At 37.4% G+C, this 22,048-nt stretch overlaps 1 protein-coding gene across 2 annotated transcripts in view; it reads right to left on the reverse strand.

Annotated features, from left to right (window-relative positions):
• The window catches only part of foi (solute carrier family 39 fear-of-intimacy), a 47,125-nt gene extending 25,930 nt beyond the window's left edge, over positions 1-21,195 (reverse strand). The window contains exon 1 of one of the 2 annotated variants that reach the window (XM_034982580.2): positions 21,017-21,195. The gene's annotated coding sequence lies outside the window, so the exon portion shown is untranslated. Of the gene's footprint in view, positions 1-13,602; positions 13,691-21,016 lie in introns of those variants that run through there. The other variant, XM_034982581.2, reaches the window with a different exon arrangement.
• Between the last annotated feature and the right edge of the window lie 853 nt (positions 21,196-22,048).

Here is a 22,048-nt window from a genome sequence, read left to right on the forward strand (position 1 = left end):
CAATATTGACCGTATTGTTTATTAGAATAACACCAGGATTCCAACTCCTCAATCCTGATGCTGTACGGGACCTAGCCACTACGGATAGCCTACTTTTGTCCTGGAAAATCAAAAATTCCCACGGGATTTGTATGAACTTAAACCCACGCGAGCGAAGCCGCGGGCATCAGCTGGTAAATTAATAATTTTATATCATTTCAGGCCTATCTTTCTTCACTCTGGGCTGGTTTCCGCACTTAAACGTTTCCGTCTGTTGTGCGTGATTTCAGGCCATAGCGTTAAACCACCAAATAATTAATGAGCCTCAATAGCTCAACGGGTAAAGGAGTGGACTGAAAACCGAAAGGTCGACGGTTCAAACCCCGCCAGTTGCACTATTGTCGTACCTACATAGTTGGAGAGGAAAGCGGAATATTAGTCATTTAACATGGCTAATATTATTAAAAAAAACCAGTGAAACTGAACTACCGATGCTGACTTGTTAGTTGTTGGGACATCTATAGAGGTTTAATACAACGCCGCGCGTGCACCAAAAACACGTGCCCCCAAATATGACATTTAATTATTGCACAAAAAGGATTGTTTAAATGCACATAATTGTGTTTCAATAATGAATCTAATTCCATTGCAATACGGGTTATTATGTAAACGTAAATATTACATATTATCTCTCTATGTTACTAACTTGTTACGTACGGAAAACATAAGTTCGTGTGTTCGTCACTCAAAATGGTTAACGCCCACTAACTTTTCCGTCTTTGTTATTTGTATGGGAATGCGTGACAGAGAGAGCCCTCTCTAAACTTACTTTTTTTCACGGATAGCATAGGTATAGAAGCTGAACTAATGAACAGGCGACTTGTTGGCACATCTATAGGAGGTTTAATAAAACGCCGTGCACTAAAAACAGGTGCAGCGAAATATGACATTTAATTCTTGCACAAAAAGGATTATGTTTTTAAATGCACATAATTGCCTTTCAATAATGAATCTAATTCCATTGCAATACGGGTTATTAGGTAAACGTAAATATTACATATCATTGAATAAAGATCATTGCATAGATATTTTAATGTCTTATGCCAAAAAGTTCATGTAAACAAATACCTACCTACAAAGTGATTTCGAAACAAATGAATCAACTCTATTATTAGGGTTCCGCAACCGAGAGGTTGCCAATGGAACAAATCTTATTAAGCCTCCGCTGTCCGTCTGTCCATCCGTCCGTCTGTCTGGCAGCGGGCTATTGCCTTCTAATCGGAGGTCGGGGGTTCGATCCCGGGCACGCACCTCTACCTTTTTGGAGTTATGTGCGTTCTAATTAATTAAATATCACTTGCTTTAACGGTGAAGGAAAACATCGTGAGGAAACCTGCCAGCCTTAGAGTTCTCCATAATGTTCACAAAGTGTGTGAAGTCTACCAGTCCGCACATGGCCAGCGTGGTAAACTATGGCCAAAACCCTTCTCACTCTGAGAGGAGACCCGTGCTCTGTAGTGAGCCGGTGATGGGTTGATCATGATGATGATAGTAGGAATGTCTCATCCTGCGTTATATTCAACTTTAACATTATCCGTAACCACTTAAATATGTACATGACATATTAACATAATTAAGTAAACCCCGAATCAATAACTTTACCATATCGATCGACACGCACGTATTATTTCGTCATATCATACTAAAATAACAATTTATTTTATCAATTTCCAAATCTCTACATAGTATAAAATAAAGTCGCCTCCAGCTGTCTGTATGTATGTATGTATGTATGAACGCGTAGATCTTCTAAACTACGCAACGGATATTAATGCGGTTTGCACCAATAGACAGAGTGATTCAAGAGGAAGGTTTGTAGGTATAGTTTAATATTGGTTTGTGTTAATTTGTTGAAATATGACGATATTTGAACAAAATGTCGGAAGAAATCAAGCTTCCATCGAAAATCATCAAAATTGGTTGAACAGATGGGCCGTGAAAAGCTAGCAGATAGACAGACACACTGTCGCATTTACAAATTGGTATGGAAGTATTGATTATTATTTATTAATCACTCCTCACTGACACCACATTATTATCTACATTGCACCCGTGCGAAGCCGGGGCGGGTCGCTAGTCTGTTCTAAAATAACAATTTATTTTATCAATTTCTAAACTAACAGTTTACACAGAACAAAATTCAAGACAAATAAAAGCCCACAGACTAAAACAAAACGGACACGACAAAATCATTAATAAAAAACCATGTAAACGTAAATATGTAAGTAATAAAAAGAGTTTCCACTCACCGACACGAGCTGGCACCGCTTCGCCGAAGCCGGTTTAAAATTAGAACGCGGCGAGGCGCACGCGCAGCGAGAACGAAACGGAACGATAAGCTATCGGCTGCGATAAGCGGCCGTTACGTCGTCTAACGACGCGAGCGTTACGTGGCAAAGAGTATGCTTTATAGAGGTGACGCGTGGTTTATTTTCTCGTTTTATACCTACTTAACACGTGGTTGAGCAGAAATGACGCACTGTTTATTGTTTCGTTTAATACTTCGATCATTTCGATCATGGAATTAATAAATTAGGTTAGTTACCACGTGGTTTTACTTTGCCACGGATATGTGGCCGTAACGACGTAGGTAACGACGCGAGCGTTACGTGGCAAAGAGTATGCTTTATAGAGGTGACGCGTGGTTTATTTTCTCGTTTTATACTTACTTAACACGTGGTTGAGCAGAAATGACGCACTGTTTATTGTTTCGTTTAATACTTCGCTCACGGAATTAATAAATTAGGTTAGTTACCACGTGGTTTTACTTTGCCACGGATATGTGGCCGTAACGACGTAGGTAACGACGCGAGCGTTACGCGGCAATGAGTATGTTGGATAGAGGTGACACATGATTAATTTCCTGGTTTTATACCTATTTTCAAGTCATATTATTTAGTTTACTATTAGACACGTTTTGTATTATCGGAATGTTGAGGGCTCTTATGACGACGTAACTAACGACGCGAGCGTTACGTCACAGTTCGCGAGGGTTAGGGAACTTCTAACAAAATGCCGAGGCATCGACAATTTGCAATGTAAGTACATTTGACGCAGGTAGCCTTAAATCAGCCCTATTTTTCTTTGATTTTACGTCACCATAGTCTAATATTTGACATATCGTCGATTCAGGATCAAACCGAGAGTTCCCTCACTCTAGCTACGTGGCAAAGAGTAGAGACATTCCGATTTCCGAACAACAATTTTAGCGGGCTATAACTGTAGCTCGCTTTTGCTTATAATTTGATGGCCAGAGTCATACTAATTTAGATAGATTCATAAAATAGAACACGACGATTTTTGTTCAGAGTGATACATCTAGTGCATAGAGTCGTTGGTTTATTATTCTACTCGTGGTTTTGTTATCGGTAAAGATAAGCGGGCGTTATAACTCCGACGTCACTATATGAGATTTACGTGTCAAAGAGTATGTTCAGATGTTATGTTGTAGATATGACGCATGATTTATAAACTCCTTATATTTGTCTATTGTCTACATATTAATTTGTTGAATTTATAAAAAATTGGCTGTCAGTGCGAAGTGCCAACAGAAGTAAAAAACTTTAAACTATTTTTTAAACTGTTTTATTTTAATTTTAATCGCTTGTTTTAAGCATTTGTTTAAATGTCAACTAACAACAAGTTGGCGTTACATGGCAAAGACTATGCAGCATAGAAGTGACATTTAGACTTTTTGGTTTTAAGCCCATTCAAATATGAACACGTGGTATTAATTTACTGCTCGTGGAAATGTTAATTCTCACACAATATCACCGTCATAGTTGTTTGCAAGACCCAAGTAATAAAATATGGATAAGATAATGTTAATAACAATAAATAATTATTAAAATAGAACGCTTGACTAAACATTGTGGAGGTCGAAAGGGTAAAATAATTTAAAAGATAAATCATACTCGATAGTAGCAAATAAGTAATACATTTAATTATAATCACTATCGGGAAAATAGCCTCATCAGAATTCTGATATTCCTTTACCCTGTAGTTGAAGAGGAAAAAAGGAACAGAAATAAGTGACACAAAGTTGTCGATTCTGGTGTCTTTCTATGAGCTAAAATTAAGCTAACTGCATATTTAATTTTTAGTGTTTCTAAAAAAAGGACGGCAAGAATTTTTAAATTAAAATGCAGTGCTACTACGATGGTACGGAACCCTTCGCGTGCTAATACGACTCGCACTTGACCGGTTTTTAATTACAAGTGTGTCTATCTGCATAATCGCTGAATCGAGTTTAACTAAATTTGCACTAGCACTCTGGAGGACATACATAGGATATTTTTTATCTCAACAATTTAGAGTTCCCAGTACCCCTAGATCCACGCGGGTGAAGCCGCGGCCAAAGCCAAAGTCAAAAAAGTTTATTCAAAATAGGTAATACATTACACTTTTTGATAGTCGGTTGTTGCATTTGTAATTCATAATTTCATAATTCATAATTTTTTATTGCAAAAAATACACGTGTAGTGGTGTTACAATATTTTTTTGGAAACAGTGTATTACCAAGTATGGCATGCAATGTTATTAAGTAGGTACAATAAATGTCAACAATATATACCTAATTTAAATAAGTCATCAATAATTAGTATTTTAAAGGAGAATATTGAGTACGAAACAAAATAAAATATTGCGATTACAAAATGTCAATCATTAAAATTAATAAAATATTGTGTAAACAGACATCAAAAGTGGAAAAAAGTATGTCAACATGCTATCATTAAAATTATTATTAGTTATAGTACTTAGATTAGTAATTGTTAACAACAAACACTTTATCCGCCAAATAATCATTTGAAATTTAAGAAGTCATTAACCGAGTAAAAACAATGAAATAATAACCACTCGTGTAGCTTCCGTTTAAATTTAGGAAGTGTCATTTCTTTCATTAGATTATTGAATATTTGAATCGCCATACAAAATGCATTTTGTTTATACAAAGTTAGTTTGATTCTGGGTACAAGCAGTCTATCTTTATGCCTTGTTACTCTTTGTAGAACCTGGCCATGAGTTTCAAAGTATTCGGGATTCTTTTTGACGAAGATACAGACTTCCTTAATGTAGATACAAGGTAGTGGTAATATCTTAAGTTCTTTGAACATGGGCTTACAGCTGTCCAGAAAGTGAGCGTTACATATAGCACGAATGCATTTTTTTTGGACTTTAAAAATTCTATGTGCATCTACTGAGTTTCCCCAGACAACAATTCCGTAACTGAGTACAGACGACACATATCCATAATACGCGCATAGCACCGCTTCTTTACTTGACACTTGCCTAAGTCTTTTTAATGCATACACAAACTTTTCTACTCTATTGCATAGGTCATTAATGTGTTGTTTCCAGGTGCAGTGACGGTCTAATGTAATGCCTAAGAATTTAATTGTGTTGACTTCTTCAATGATTGAATTATTATATTGAATGGTTATAGGTATTTCCCTAGCTTTTGTAGTTCTGAACGCAACAAATTTAGTTTTTTCAATATTAATTTGTAGATTATTATTTTCGAGCCAGTGAACTACTTCCGTAAACGTCTGATTTATATCTGATTGAAACAATTTTTCATCTTTGCATTTAATAATTAAGGTAGTGTCATCGGCAAATAATAAGCAATGATGCTGGGTAACGTTTGGCAGGTCATTTATGTAAAGTAAAAATAAAATAGGTCCTAAGATACTTCCTTGTGGAACTCCAGAACAGTTAGCAATAAAAGAAGATTGAGCGATTAACTTTTCGCCGTTTATTATTTTAGTAATTTTTGTACACTGCATTCGGTTCCTAAGATAGCTTTGGAACCAAGCATTGGCGATTCCTCGTATTCCATATTTATCTAATTTAGAAAGCAGTATGTCGTGATTAACAAAATCGAATGCCTTACTCATGTCTAGAAATATAGTAACTATTGGTATTTTATCATTTATACTTTCAGTGATTAATTTGGTTAGATTGAAACATGCCTTAGTTGTGGAGCTATTTTTTTGAAATCCAAATTGCTCTTTTTTTAGAACTTTTGAATTTACAATGAAGTTAATTAATCTTGAGTACATAGCTTTTTCGAAAATTTTTGAAAATATAGTAATTAGAGCTATTGGTCTATAATTATTCATTTCAGACTTTTCCCCCTTTTTAAATATTGGATTAACTACAGTTTCTTTTAACTTATTTGGAAAACTTCCCAGTTCAAATGACTTATTAATTAGATAACTTAAGGGGACACTAATTTTTTTAACAACTTCTTTAACGATATCTGTTCTGATGCCATCAGTTCCTACGGCGTAACTTTGCCGTAGAGATTTTATGATTTTAACTACTTCATTTGAGTCGGTAGGTGTAAGAAATAAACTATTACTGTTAAATTCTATTTTCTCTTTTATGGTATGACGAACTTTCATCTTAGGTTTATTGGTTAAGTAAGATGATGATATAGTGGTGATAACTAAAGCTACGAGGGTTCCAAACGCGCCCAGGCCTGAGAAGAGAAGAGACATTATGTAGTAACTATCTAATACCTAACTAAAAATATACGAATCTAACAAAACGCCACATGCCAATAGTTCTTTTGCCTCTGAGAGGAAATGCATGCTTTCCTGCCAATTAGAACCTCTGCATTAATATGTTATTCACATACAGTACAGGTAAGGAAAACCGAAGCCAACCTATCGAGGTCACATATCGTTATTTGAGGCCGGTAACATGAATATAATGTTTGACATCGACACATAACATGTACCTACCTAGATTATATTTATAAGACTTATTTTAGTTCACTTAACTAATTTCACTTTAAAGCCCTTTAACTCACAAAACCGGCCAAGTGCGAGTCAGGCTCGTGCAATGAGGGTTTCGTACTACAGTCGTATTTTTTCGACATTTTACACGATAATTCAAAAACTATGATGCATAAAAATAAATAAAAATCTGTTTTAGAATGTACAGGTATCCCACTTGATATAGTCACTCACTTTGAAAGTTGAAAATACTAATTATTAGTTCATGACCACAATTTAATTTTTTGTGTGTGATCTAACCCTAAATTCGCGGTTTTCAGATTTTTCCCCAAATGTCAGCTATAAGATGTACCTACCTGCCAAATTTCATGATTCTAGGTCAACGGGAAGTACCCTGTAGGTTTCTTGACAGACAGACAGCCAGACACAGACAACAAAGTGATCCTATAAGGGTTCCGTTTTTCGTTTTGAGGTACGGAACCCTAAAAAAAAGCAAATCAAAATAGTTTTATTCGATTAAACTTTTACAAGTATGTACCTACTTTTGAATCGTCAAATGCATCTACCGACAGTTCGAAATACCTTTCCTACCGCAAAGAACCAGCAAGATACCTCAAAATATGGTGAGTTTTGTGGTTTTGAGTTACCAACAAATCAACTTAAAAGTGGTTCAGTAAAATAAACACACCTAGTTTCTCCTTTCACCAAAGGTTGCCTGGTAGAGATTGCTGTGAGCAATAAGGCCGCCTTTGCATACAATAATTTTTTTAGTTTTAGTTTCTTTGTTTTTGTGGTGTTATGTAATTTTTTTGTATGCAATAAAGTATTTCTATCTATCTATAAACAAATAAATAAATAGCATGAGTTTTCGCATGTTAGTACCTACAGTTGATTTGTTCGTAACTCAAAACTTAGTATATTTTGAAGTATCTTGTTGGTTCCTCTCGGTAGGAAATGCATTGCGAATCAGTTGTAGATGCATTTGAAGATTATTCAAAAGTACCTACGTGTAAAAGTTTAATTGAATAAAAAATATTTTCAATTCAAATTTTTTTGAAATCTCTTAAGGCTTTAAAGTGAAATTAGTTTTTATTTTTATCTTATCAATGTACCTACTGAGTTAAAGTTTTGTTTACAACATAGTAATCAAAAACTTTCTATTTAGGTCACCACGTTTCATTCAGGTCGTGTTGTGTAACTTCTGTCATTTTTATCAGTTAATCTTTGATCTTTGATAAACTATAAAAATAAAAAAACCGGCCAAGTGCGAGTTCAGACTCGCCCACTGAGGGTTCCGTACTACAATCGTATTTCATCGACATTTTGTACAATAAATCAAAAACTATTATGTATAAAAATAAATAAAAATCTTTTTTAGAATGTAAAGCCCTTTCATATGATACCCCACTTGATATAGCAATCTTACTTTGAATGTCGAAAATAGCAATATTTGTTCGAAACACATTTTAATTTTTTTTCTTGTGATGTAACCACAAATTCACGGTTTTCAGATTTTTCCCCTAATGTCTGATATAAGCCCTACCTACCTGCCAAACTTCATGATTCTAGGTCAACGGGAAGTACCCTGTAGGTTTCTTGACAGACAGACAGACAACAAAGTGATCCTATAAGGGTTCCGTTTTTCCTTTTGAGGTACGAAACTCTAAAAATAAAATAAAAATCTTTTTCATTCAAATAAACTTTTACAAGTAGGTACTTTCGAATAGTCGGATGCATCTACCACTGGTTCGGAATGCCTTTCCTACCGAGAAGAACCAGCAAGAAACTCGACTATAAAAGTACAAATCCAAAAAAAAATTGTATAATCTATAGTCTAACTGCCAAATTCCATGATTCTACGTTAACGGGAAGTAAGTAGGTACCCTATAGGTTTTCTTGACAGACACGACAGACGGACAGACAGACACACATACAACGAAATGATCCTCTTTAAGCGTTCCTTTTTTCTTTTGTACGGAACCCTAAAAATCGATGTAATTAAAACCTTTTGAAATATAAATTAATAGATGATGCCCGCGACTTCGTCCGAGTGGATTTAAGTTTATTGAATCCCGTTTAAACTCTTTGATTTTCCGGGAAGTAATAGCCTATGTACTTTCCCGGAATGTAAGTTAGCTCTGTACCAAATTTCATCAAAATCGGTTAAACTGTTGGACCGTGAAAAGCTAGCAGGCAGACAGACAGACACACTTTCGCATTTATAATATTAGTATGTATTACACTTATATTAGTAGTTAACTGTTAATTAAGAAATAATAAATTAAAAATTAAAACGTACACGACTGGTCACTTTTCACATAAAACTAAACTAAGAAAAACTGGTATCACCTTGGCAACATAAATATAGAAATAATTTTCCAAGCATAATAGTTTGCAGGCTACTTTGCTCGTAAATCTAGCTCTACTTTTTTAGGGTTCCATACCTCAAAAGGAAAAAGGAACCCTTATAGGATCACTTTGTTGTCTGTCAGTCCGTCTGTCGTGTCTGTTAAGAAAACCTGTAGGGTACTTCCCGTTGACCCAGAAACATGAAATTTGGCAGGTAGGTAGGTCTTCTAGCACAAGTATAGGAATAAATCTGAAAACCATGAATTTGTGGTTACATCACAAATAAAATTTCAATTTCAACTCTCACATCAGTGAGACTCTCTATTACAGTTCACGAGATACAGCCTGTATCTCCTGCCTATCTGCCTCCATCACAGCCTGCTGACAGATGGACAGACAGACGGACGGACGGTCAGTGGACGGAACCCAAAAAATTGCTTGTGCTAATTTCTGTAATTTTGACGACCGACCCTGGCGCACTGGTAAGCACTGTGATCTTGGGAGGTCTCGGGTTCGATTCCTCCAATGAGGGTTCCGTACTACAGTCGTATTTTTTCGACATTTTGCAGGATAATTCAAACACTATGATACATAAAAATAAATAAAAATCTGTTTTAGAATGCACAGGTGAAGCCCTTTCATAAATGATACCCCACTTGATATAGTTATCTTACTTCGAAATATGAAAATATTAATTATTAGTTCATGAGCACAATTTTTTAAAATGTGTTCATGAACAAATAATTAGTATTTTCAATTTTCAATGTAAGATAACTAGACCAAGTGGGGGGTCATATGAAAGAGTTGTACCTGTACATTCCAAATCCAAAAAAAATAAGTTATTTCACAGTTTTAAATAGTCGCTTCTGGCGGTAGTACCTACCGAAGGCCAATTTTTTTTATCAACACACAGCCAATACATTATGAATTTTATATCTTAATTCTAATGTATACAGCGATATCATTGTGAATTCGATTGACCTATTTTTATTGCCTTTTTCAATGGGACACAATTATTTATGGCAATTAATTTGTTTACCACGGCCTTGATTCCATACTTATAATGAAATTGTAAATGGGCGAGATCTGTACATTTAAGTACCTATCATCCATACTAATATTATAAATGCGAAAGTGTGTCTGTCTGTCTGTCTGTCTGTCTGTCTGTCTGCTAGCTTTTCACGGCTCAACCGTTCAACCGATTTTGACGAAATTTGGTACAGAGGTAGCTTGCAACCTGGGGAAGGACATAGGATACTTTTTATCCCGGAAAATTTAAGAGTTCCTACAGGATTTTTAAGAACGTCCACGCGTAAGAAGTCGCGGGCATCAGCTAGTTACCCATAAAATAAATGCGGAAGTGGGTTTATCTGTTGGTTTGTCCTTCAATCACGCCGCCGGCGGCGCAACAGTTCAACGTAATTTGAATGTCAATTGTGGAATTTGTATCATCATCATCATCATGATCAACCCATCGCCGGCTCACTACAGTGCACGGGTCTCCTCTCAGAGTGAGAAGGGGGTTTGACTATAGTCAACCACGCTGGCCATGTGCGGATTGGTAGACTTCACACACCTTTGAGAACATTATGGAGAACTCTCAGGCATGCAGGTTTCCTCACGATGTTGTAATGTTGATGGAATTTGTATGGTGACAATTAATTCCCTCGGGTTCTAAGCGCGCCTTGGTCTGAGAAGCCTACAAAAAAACCGGCCAAGTGCGAGTCAGGCTCGCACACTGAGGGTTCCGTACTACAGTCGTATTTTTTCGTCATTTTTCACGATAAATCAAAAACTATGATGCATAAAACTAAATAAAAATCTGTTTTAGTATGCACAGGTAAAGCCCTTTCATATGATACCCCACTTGATATAGTTATCTTACTTCAAATATTGAAAATACTAATTATTAGTTCATGACCATAATTTAATTTTTTTTGTGTGATCTAACCCTAAATTTACGGTTTTCAGATTTTTCTCCTAAAGCCAGCTATAAGACCCACCTACCTACCAAATTTCATGATTCTAGGACAACGGGAAGTACCCCGTAGGTTTCTTGACAGACAGACAGACAACAAAGTGATCCTATAAGGGTTCCGTTTTTCCTTTTGAGGTACGGAACCCTAAAAACTCAGAATTACTTGACTTTGATTTCTAGGTAGTGAACATTCCAACTTGTCTCTTGTGTCTAGGGTTCTTGTTACTATAATATGAACCTGTACCCGTAGTACAAGATTTTACGTCTCACCAAACGAAACCAAATTCGAGAGTCGAAATACTTCCGCGTTACAGTAAAATGGACCTAAACAGCCTTGAATTGAAGTCAAATATTCAATGCCACTGATTTTAATTTCGCTATGTTTCCGCTTGGAGCGCTGGCTGTAGAAGTGTAGACAAACTTGAGCTTTAAAACTAGGAATTTAAGATCCAGTTTACTGTAACGCGGAAGTATTTCGACTCTCGAATTTGGTTTCGTTTGGTGAGACGTAAAATCTTGTACTACGGGTACTGATAGGTACCTACATGGTGTTCTTGTAAACTGACGACAGCAAATTATCGTTTTGACGCTATTGCGTTATTTGAAACGGCTGTAAAGTTTTGTATGCGGTAGGTTAAAGCTTGGTTTACATAATCACACCCATCGCTCACTACTAATTTTTTTTTTTTTTTTTAAAGAATATTAGCCATGTTAAATGACTAATATTCCCCTTTCCTCTCCAACTAAGCGTCAGGCTTGTGCTAGGAGTAGGTACGACAATAGTGCAACGGGCGGGGTTTGAACCGTCGACCTTTCGGTTTTCAGTCCACTCCTTTACCGGTTGAGCTATTGAGGCTCTAAGTAATAAATGATCTGCGCTAGCCCAATGCGGATCGGCATACTTCATACACCTTCGCAAACATTATGAAGAACTCTCAGGCATGCAGGTTTCCTCACGATGTTTTCCTTCACCGTACATACATTAAAAAAACCGGCCAAGTGCGAGTCAGGCTCGCGCAATGAGGGTTCCGTACTACAGTCGTATTTTTTCGACATTTTGCACGATAATTCAAAAACTATGACGCATAAAAATAAATAAAAATCTGTTTTAGAATGCACAGGTGAAGACCTTTCATATGATACCCCACTTGATATAGTCACTCACTTCGAAAGTTGAAAATACTAATTATTAGTTCATGACCACAATTAAATTTTTTTGTGTGATCTAACCCTAAATTCACGGTTTTCAGATTTTTCCCCAAATGTCAGCTATAAGATCTACCTACCAGCCAAATTTCATGATTCTAGGTCAACGGGAAGTACCCTGTAGGTTTCTTGACAGACAGACAGACAACAAAGTGATCCTATAAGGGTTCCGTTTTTCCTTTTGAGGTACGGGAACCCTAAAAATGGGCCGAATTGAGAACCACCTCCTTTTTGTAAGTCGGTTAAAAATCACACTTAGTAGTAGATGGTGATGCAGAATAAGATGGAGGGGGCTGCTTAGAAGATATCTATTAACTTTTTTAATTCAAAGGCTTAGCGCTTGGCTGCAATCAGACCCTGGTGGCAAGTGATGATGCAGCCTAAGATGGAGCGCGCTTGCCTAGAAGATGCCTATTCACTCTTGACTTGAAGGTACCCACATTAAAATTGGAGGGGAACACTGATGCTGGAAGGGAGTTCCATATACTAGCAGTTCTAATTAAAACGAGAAGGTGTCTTCGTACGTGGAATTTCGACTTCGTACGGGAGCAGACCTTGGCGATGCCTTGCGGTACGATAGTAGAAAGGTGAAGGAGAAACCAGCTGCGCGATTGCGGTAGAATGACAGCTACAATGTTTCGATCGCAATCACCTATGATTGGTTAACGCTCGCTCACTATTGGCTGCAATGCATTGTTGCAACAAGAATAGCACAAATTCAGCCAATCACAACAATTGAGATTGTAATAATGATTGATGCAGGTTTTACGAAATCGGCCTACAGGTCCAAATTTTCTTGGGCACACTGTCCGAAATATATCCTGTAGACAAAGCCAGTAGAATACCGATAGACAGGCAACTTTGCGCCGATGTACCCTCTTTTTTCTACGCCACCGTAAGGAATTTCACCCTCACCACCTGGGTGTCTGGTGCACTTCGACCGTCCGCTGCGCCAGATCCTTCTTTCCACGTACGTGCAAACTGTGGAACCAACTCCCATCGGCGGTGTTCCCACTAGATTATAACATGGGGTTATTCAAGGGGCGGACCAACAAATTCCTAAAAGGCCGGCAATGCATCGGCGGTTCCTCTGGTGCTGCAAATGTTCATGGGCGGCGGTAATCACTATTAAGTGATCAGGTGACCCGCCTGCTCGTTTGCTCGCTATGTCTATTTTAAAAAAAAAGTTCCAAACGTTGAAGCTTAGAATTGACCAGCGCTTCGTCACCTTCTAGCACGGCGCGACGGTCCAACGACTCTTCTTGAAAGGTATTATGTAAAAGTACTCACCAATTTTTTCGTTAATCCGTACAAGCGAGGTCAAATCCAAACACACAGAACCTTAACCTAACACACCTTCAGGGGATGATAGTCATCCCGCAACTGACCACAAAATTCCACAGCACTAGTATTTATACAGACAAGCGACCAATGCGGAAGCAGGAAGGATGCGTTTTTGTGACAGTTCCAATTTCAAATTACGCTCCATTAGGCAGGATTGTTCGCGCCCTATTGTTGAGCGCGGATTAACTTTTTTTTTCTTAAATCTCATTAGAGAGGCAAAGATTCATGGTGGTACATCCTAAGGTAGTACATGGAGGTTTTTATATCCTACTCGAAAAACAAAACACTTTTAATGTACTTCATCATCATCATCATAATCAAACCATCGCCGGCTCACTACATACCACGGGTCTCCTTCTCAGAATGAGAAGGGTCTTGGCCCTAGTCTATTGGCCAATTTCATAGCTGGCATTTGGGGAAAAATCTGAAAACCGTGAATTTGTGGTTATATCACACAAAAAAATTTAATTGTGGTCAGAAACTAATAATTAGTATTTTCAATTTTCGAAGTAAGATAATATCAAGTGGGGTATATATGAAAGGGCCCTGTGCGTTCTAAAACAGATTTTTATTTATTTTTATGCATCATAGTTTTTGAATTATCGTGCAAAATGTCGAAAAAATACGACTGTAGTACGGAACTCTCGTTGCGCAAGCCTGAGTCGCACTTGGCCGGTTTTTTTTTGTGGTATCATATCAGTAATTATTACCTGTGTTCATTTTTGCCAGATTTCTGGTTACACCCTGTATGTTAGGGCAAGAAACAGCCGATGGCCGGCTAATCAAGATAGATAAGTAGGGTATTTATAAAAATAGTTTGGGAAAACCGCGGTTTGGAATATTTTAGGGTTCCTCGAGCTTGGCACTCGGCCCAATGGGTCGGATTATGTCAATCTAATGAGCTTCATTCACCTCGATGACGTGTATAGTTTACCTACGTCTCCTACGAGACACGCTGACTCTTCGCCTATATTAAGAACTTCCTGTGGATATAGTTTTTTCAAACCCGCGGGTTTAGTTAAATTCTTTCTTATCTGATACCTACCCCCTAGAAAGAACCTACGTTTCAGATTTCAAGTTAAAATAACAATATTTAAAACTTTTCTATAAAAAAATTCCGCCCTATTTTACCACTCTTAAAAGGGGGAATTTTCCAAACTGACTTATATAGATTTTTATTATTTAAACCTTGAAACCCTAAATGTCGATTTTCACGTCTGTAACTTCAAAAACATAGCACTTTCGTATAACCTTCCACCCCCCATTTCACCCCCTTAGAGGCGGATTTTCTCAAAACCGTTTCTTAGCTGACACCTACGTTCTAGAAGGAAGCTACCTTCCAAATTCTAAGTACTTAGGCTTTATATTTCCTGAGATTTCGTGATTAGTCAGTGAGTGAGTGGTATTTCGCTTTTATATATGCATAATAGTTTTTGATTTATCGTGGAAAATGTCGAAAAAATACGACTGGGTACATGATGTCCTTCGTACGGGAAGATAAAAATAATTATTCATTTATTGCATAATTGTCAGTATAAAAAAGATGTTACATAAATTATTGAGTAGGTACATGTCACAATCTGCCATACAATGGCATGCAATATTAAAATATCATCATCATCATCATCATCATCATGATCAACCCATCACCGGCTCACTACAGAGCACGGGTCTCCTCTCAGAGTGTGAAGGGTTTTGGCCATAGTCTACCACGCCGGCCATGTGCGGATTGGTAGACTTCACACACCTTTGAGAACTGAGAGAGAAAGAGAGCTTTCCTCACGATATTTTCCTTCACCGTTAAAGCAAGTGATATTTAATTAATTAAAACGCACATAACTCCGAAAAGTAGAGGTGGGTGCCCGGGATCGAACCCCCGACCTCCGATTAGAAGGCGGACGTCCTAACCACTAGGTTATCATAGCTTCAAATATAGTACATTATAATTTAAGTAATCAATAGGATAAGATATAGGAATAGGAATAGATAAGGATGATGTAAGTTACTGTAAGGCCTAAGGGCGTGGACACATCACCATGGCGCGGCGACGCCACCGTGAAACGGTGCGGCGCCGTAACCGTGAAACGACGGATACGCCCAATATTTTCTTTGGTTCTGTTTTTTCTTCATACGTCGTCTTAGCAATAACAGGAGAAGAATACGTCTTTCGCGGTCCATATCTAGACAAAAACTGCGAATTTGAGTACACGTTTGGACTGATTGTTGCTGCAGTGAGCCGGCGCGGCGCACCGCACACGGCACCGTGCCGCGGCACGACGTTCGTGTCGTTTCACGGTGATGGCGCCGCGCCGTGGTGATGTGTCCACGCCCTAAGCACCTAAGTGATACCTGTCAAGTGAACATTACATCCATGTTTGGATTCGAACCGGCGACCTTGCGGTCACGGCCGACCCTGTTTCATTGCCAGCGATTGTTATTCAATCACCGTTATTTATGAGTGATCCGATTCATCTGACGTGAGGGAAAATGAATCGATGTTGTGTGTTTGTTAGTTTCCTCCTATCTACGAAACGTTTCATTTTTAGGGTTCCGTACCTCAAAAGGAAACTAACTGTCTGTCTGTCAATTTCAATTTCAATTTTCATTTATTGCATTTCCATAAACTACATCATATTAAGTATGTACAAAGTATTATGGATACCCAGTTTGGGTGTCGCAATTTGGTCCTTAGACCTTAGTAGGGACCTGTCTGTCTGTCTGTCAAGAAACCTACAGGGTACTTCCCGTTGACCTAGAAGGCAGGTAGGTACATCTTATAGCTGACATTTGGGGAAAAAATCTGAAAACCGTGAATTTAGGGGTTAGATCACACAAAAAAAAGTTGTGGTCATGAACTAATAATTAATATTTTTAATTTTCTAAATAAGGTAACTATATCAAGTGGGGTATCATATGAAAGGTATTCATCTATGCATTCTAAATGCGTGCTGCTCTGTGCGTTGATAGATCAGTCAGTCAGGCAGTCAGTCAACTTTTCCTTTTATATATTTAGATTATGAAATCACACGATGTCCAAGAACGTAGCATTCCTGTAATCTCGGCGGTTGCCAACACATTCGTTTTATTTTCCCTTGCGAATAGATAAGTTACGCGAAACTGTATAATTTCTGTGAAGTCACATTGAAGAATCTTCTTCTTCACAAGAAGAGATCTTCACACAACGACCGCTATTTAAGTATAGTACGGGACAGATCGAGATGGCAATCGGGGTGTGAGGCGGGGGACACACCCGTTCACCGTTAAAGCATGTGATATTTAATTACTCAAAACACACATAACTCCGAAAAGTTAGAGGTGCATGCCCGGGATCGAACCCCCGACCTCCGACTAGAAGGCGGACGTCCTAACCATTAGGCTACCACAGCTTATAGGTTGATAGCTCGTACAGTACGCGTCCGAAAGTAATGTACATCGGCCTTTAGAATTACATTTCGGCTTTGTAGAGCGTTGTCTCTGTCACTCATACCTACCTATATGACGTTTTGTCGGTCTATCTTCTAACTCCTTCTAAAGGTCGATGTACATTACTTTCAGCCGCGTACTGTAACTACCTCATACATACATACAGACAGACATAAAGCATACATTTTCCAAAAAAGCTCAGTAAAAAGTTTTCCTGCTAAAAGTAAAGCGCAGATATTCAGGAACCTTTTTCATGCAACCTTCACGTTCCGCATGGTGGCGCCACTAATTGTCTGTTTTTAGACTTTTTACTTGTCTTTTTAGTTGTCTTGTTTTCTTGGAAACTATAAACTGTACACGGACCAGAGACAAGATATGGTCAAGCGTACAATTTTTTTCACGGTTTTGGAACCAAATAAATCAGAGCCAACCTCTTAGATACTAATGAACGACTCGTTTGAAATCCAGACGTCACTGAGGTTGCATTGGTGCTAAAGCACGACTGAGTCGGTGCCATTTTGTTTGTTCAATAGCCCTGCCCATACGAATTAATATATAAGTCTCATTTAGGTTTAGCTAGTTGACAATAAAGGTTTGTTTTTAGTAAAACTGCGATTCCTAGAACGGAAATTAAACTGAGGCAAAATAAAAAACCTTCATTTTGTTTGTATGAATCAATCAATGAATGAAATAGAACCCTTTATTGTACAATAAACAAAAAAAACCGGCCAAGTGCGAATCAGACTCGCCCACTGAGGGTTCCGTAGTACAATAGGATTTTATCGACATTTTGCACAATAAATCAAAAACTACTTACTAGATCTCGTTCAAACCATTTTTCGGTTGAAGTTTGCATGGTAATGTACATCATATATTTTTTTTCGTTTTATCATTCTCTTATTTTAAATGTTACAGGGGGGGGGACACATTTTACCACTTTGGAAGTGTCTCTCGCGCGAGCTATTCAGTTTAGAAAGAAATGATATTAGAAACCTCAATATAATTTTTGAAGACCTATCCATAGATACCCCACACGTATGGGTTTAATGAAAAAAAAATTTTGAGTTTCAGTTCTAAGTATGGGGAACCCCAAAATTTATTGTTTTTTTTCTATTTTTGTGTAAAAATCTTAATGCGGTTCACAGAATACATCTACTTACCAAGTTTCAACAGTATAGCTCTTCTAGTTTCGGAAAAAAGTGGCTGTGACATACGGACAGACAGACATGACGAATCTATAAGGGTTCCGTTTTTTGCCATTCGGCTCGGAACCCTAAAAACCGGCCAAGTGCGTGGCGGGCCACGCGCAGTGTAGGGTTCCGTAGGCAAAAAATTGCTGGGTCAGATAGTATAACAATAAATCAATGTAAACTAAATGAAACGAACAGGATTACGATTTACGACCAATCACAAAAACAATAGATACAATAAAACTATAATATACATTAATATGCAACTCATAATATCTACGTACAATAATAATTAACCTCGAAAAACAGATGTTAACTCCTTAACCTGTGAACCCTACTTAGCCATGATAGTTTCCCTTTAAAATTGATTATATATACTACTGCTGTGAATTTTTCACGTTCCTATATACTACCATTTGGCTAATAAAGAGGGGAGTGACACTTGATTCTAATAAAAATTAGCACTTTAAAACATCATATTTTAACGGATCTAGAAATCGAAAAATGATGTTCCCACACCTACAGTATTTTTAAGGTGCCTTTGTTCTGTGTTGGTTCAAATATTATGGAGTTTTTAATTATATTGTTCCGGCTATCGAGGGCAGTTAATTGTTTTTTGGAATCTCTGATAACGAAGATGATCTTCCGCATACTACGTAGTCATTAATATTGAGTTTTTTTACTTCTTTTGCACCAGTTGTGAACGATGTTTTTGCTAAGTTCGGGTTTAATCTCTTTCTTCTCTCAGACCTGAGGGCCTAACATGCGCCCCGCGAGAAAATTTTGTCTACGCATTATCTCGTATTTTTTCATACAAATAAGACGAGTAAATGCGAAAACAAAATTTTCTCGTGGTGCGCATGTTAGGCGTGCTGGGCGCGTTTGGAACCCTCGTAGCTTTAGTTATCATCGTAATAATTATCACCACTATATCTTAGAAATCCAACATCTGACCATCAAAAATAGTTACCTACCTATTTTGAATAAATCATTTGACTTTGACTTTGACTTTGCGTAGAGCTCTCTATAATGCTCTCAAAAACAATGCGCAAATGCTTAGCGTGGTAGACTATGGCCAAAACGCTTCTCACTCTGAGAGGCGGCCCATGCTCTGTTGCTCTGTAGTGTGCCGGCAATGGGTATATTGTGATGATGATGAGAGTGGCTTTGATTGAAGAACAAACCAACAAACACACTTTCACATATTGTGTACTTTTAGTTAGAAATTTTATTGCAATATAATGCAGTCAACTTAAAACATAAAACAGTTGACTTTACTTTCTCTCCAGTCCGAACTTTCTATAGCTAAAGTTTAATGTAAATATTTTAGATTATAAATATTTAAATATAAATACTAGTCATGGAATTCTTTTGACCCTTTCTATATAACATGATAATGGGGCTAATTCCTTTGTACACAATCTCTAAACTAAACTAAAATGGCACGTCTAAATCTATTGCTATCCCTTTCATAATGTTGCTTGCGGAAAAGGATAGCACTAGATTTAGACCTGTTAATTTAATTTAGTTTAGAGATTGTGTACAAGAGAATCGGCCCCAATATCCTAGGATATTATCATGTTATATAGTATCAGGATATAGTCAGGATATAGTTATAAATCAGGATTTTTTTAGGGTTCGGTACCTCAAAAGGAAAAACTGAATCCTTATAGGATCACTTTGTTGTCTGTCTGTCTGTCTGTCAAAAAACCTAAAGGGTACTTCCCGTTGACCTAGAATCATGAAATTTGGCAAGTACGTGGGTCTTACATCTGGCTTTAGGGGGAAAATCTGAAAACCGTGAATTTTGAAATTAAATAATAATATTGTAATAAAAAATTAAATTGTGGTCATGAACTAATAATTAGTATTTTCAACTTTCGAAGTAAGATAACTATATCAAGTGGGGTATCATATGAAAGGTCATTCTAAACAGATTATTATTTATTTATATGAATCATAGTTTTTGATTTATCGTGCAAAATGTCGAAAAAATATGACTGTACTACGAAACACTCGCGCGAGCCTGACTCGCACTTGGCCGGTTTTTATCAACGCATAAGAACAAAGCAAAGAACTTTTGTTCAGAAACTAGCTACATAATAATAATATTGATATGTTGGTTCCTAATAATTTTTAATGAGGTAATCAGTATTTTCTTTCTGAGACAGTTTATCCCAGGTCATTGCACAAAATTATGTCAACTAAACAGGTCAATGACTGATATGAGCACAATTTGATTATTTCAGAAATCTGGATACAAAGCTAAAGTTACTTGTATGCAATCAAGTCTAGTATTGTATACAAGGACGTCTGTAGAAAGTACTTGATACATTATTTACTCCTTTCATTTCTTATGTATTGGTATGTTCCTACTTAAATAAACAATGAAAAAAATACCACTGTAATATTGCTCGAAAACCACTTGCATCATGGAATAATCGCTTCCGATTTATTCGTTAAAACGTATATAGCAATATTGCTGAAATTATAACTAAATAACTATAGGTTTAGCTCTGTATACACTTTATTAAATTTATTGAAAGTCGTAGTTCGTATCAAGTTATATTTACGTCCGTAAGATGTCAATAAAAGATTGTAAAACGATGAGCGTGGGTTTTCTACCGATATGGCGAAGGAATAACACTACAGCCACGAAATCTAAGCCGTATTTTAGCCAAATGATACCTCTGGAACGATGATCCGGCGTCCAAATAAAGACATTGAGAAATTAAATTACCACTGACCTGTTTACATAGAATGATTTATCGCCGGCGTCTCGACGTAGTCCCATTCAACAGTTTACGTAATAATAAACACAAACGACAACAAATACAGTTTATTTCACACAATAACCATTTGGTTTTTTTACGATTTTTCTTTTCGTGCCACCCTCGCGAAGCACCCAGCCGCTCGAGCGAAGCGAAACGCATATACCACAGACAATAAAAAGTTTGAGAGATAACCATAGACAACTTGTTCTACACCAGATTATAATTTCTTTATAGTATTGAAAAGCAGAAAAGCAGTAACAAAACGTAAAATTATGTTTTGCAATGTTTTGTTTTCTAGACCCAGGTACAAATAAAATATACCATCAGCTCGAAACTTCTGTCTTATGCTGACGTCACTAAAATAGCGGCCACGCGCATTACCAGTTTACGGGATTTATAAAAGAATAATTTATTTATTAGACAGCTGATAATGGGGCCGATTCTCTTGTACACAATCTTTAAACATATATTATGAAGTTTGATACAAAGGTAGGAAATTGACATAGGCAACTTTTTATAAACTTAAATCTAAAAAAAACAACATTAAATTAAAACTAAAATAAATTAAATTAAATCTAAAACCTCGTCGAGACCACCGCAGCGAGGCATTGTACCCAAGATGCTGGCAGCATTACCCCTTTGGATGGCCAAACTAATTCTTTGACCAAGGTAGCTGCCAGCTCTCGGGTCCCCGGTTGACTCGATAACTCTTTTCGCAATTTCTTCAAAAAGAGCTCGAGCCCCCGGGCCCCACGGCCCCAAGGTCTCCACACCAAAATGCACGAATACGAAGCTCCCATCGAGGTTTTCATATTTGCGCCTCTTGGCCTGTTCGGCGCTGATGGCCGCTGCACCCGCCATAGAGGAGGTCGCCTGAATGTGGGATGCAGCTAAAGTGTCTACACAAGTTGCATCCCAAACAAGCGACCTGCCCATCTTCCACGGTACGAGCGTCATACCTGGTCTCTTGCCATCGCTACGTATCTTTAAACTAAACTAAATTTA

This window comes from Maniola hyperantus, chromosome 27 (assembly GCF_902806685.2).
Source record: "Maniola hyperantus chromosome 27, iAphHyp1.2, whole genome shotgun sequence".
Classification (NCBI taxonomy): Eukaryota; Metazoa; Arthropoda; class Insecta; order Lepidoptera; family Nymphalidae; genus Maniola; species Maniola hyperantus.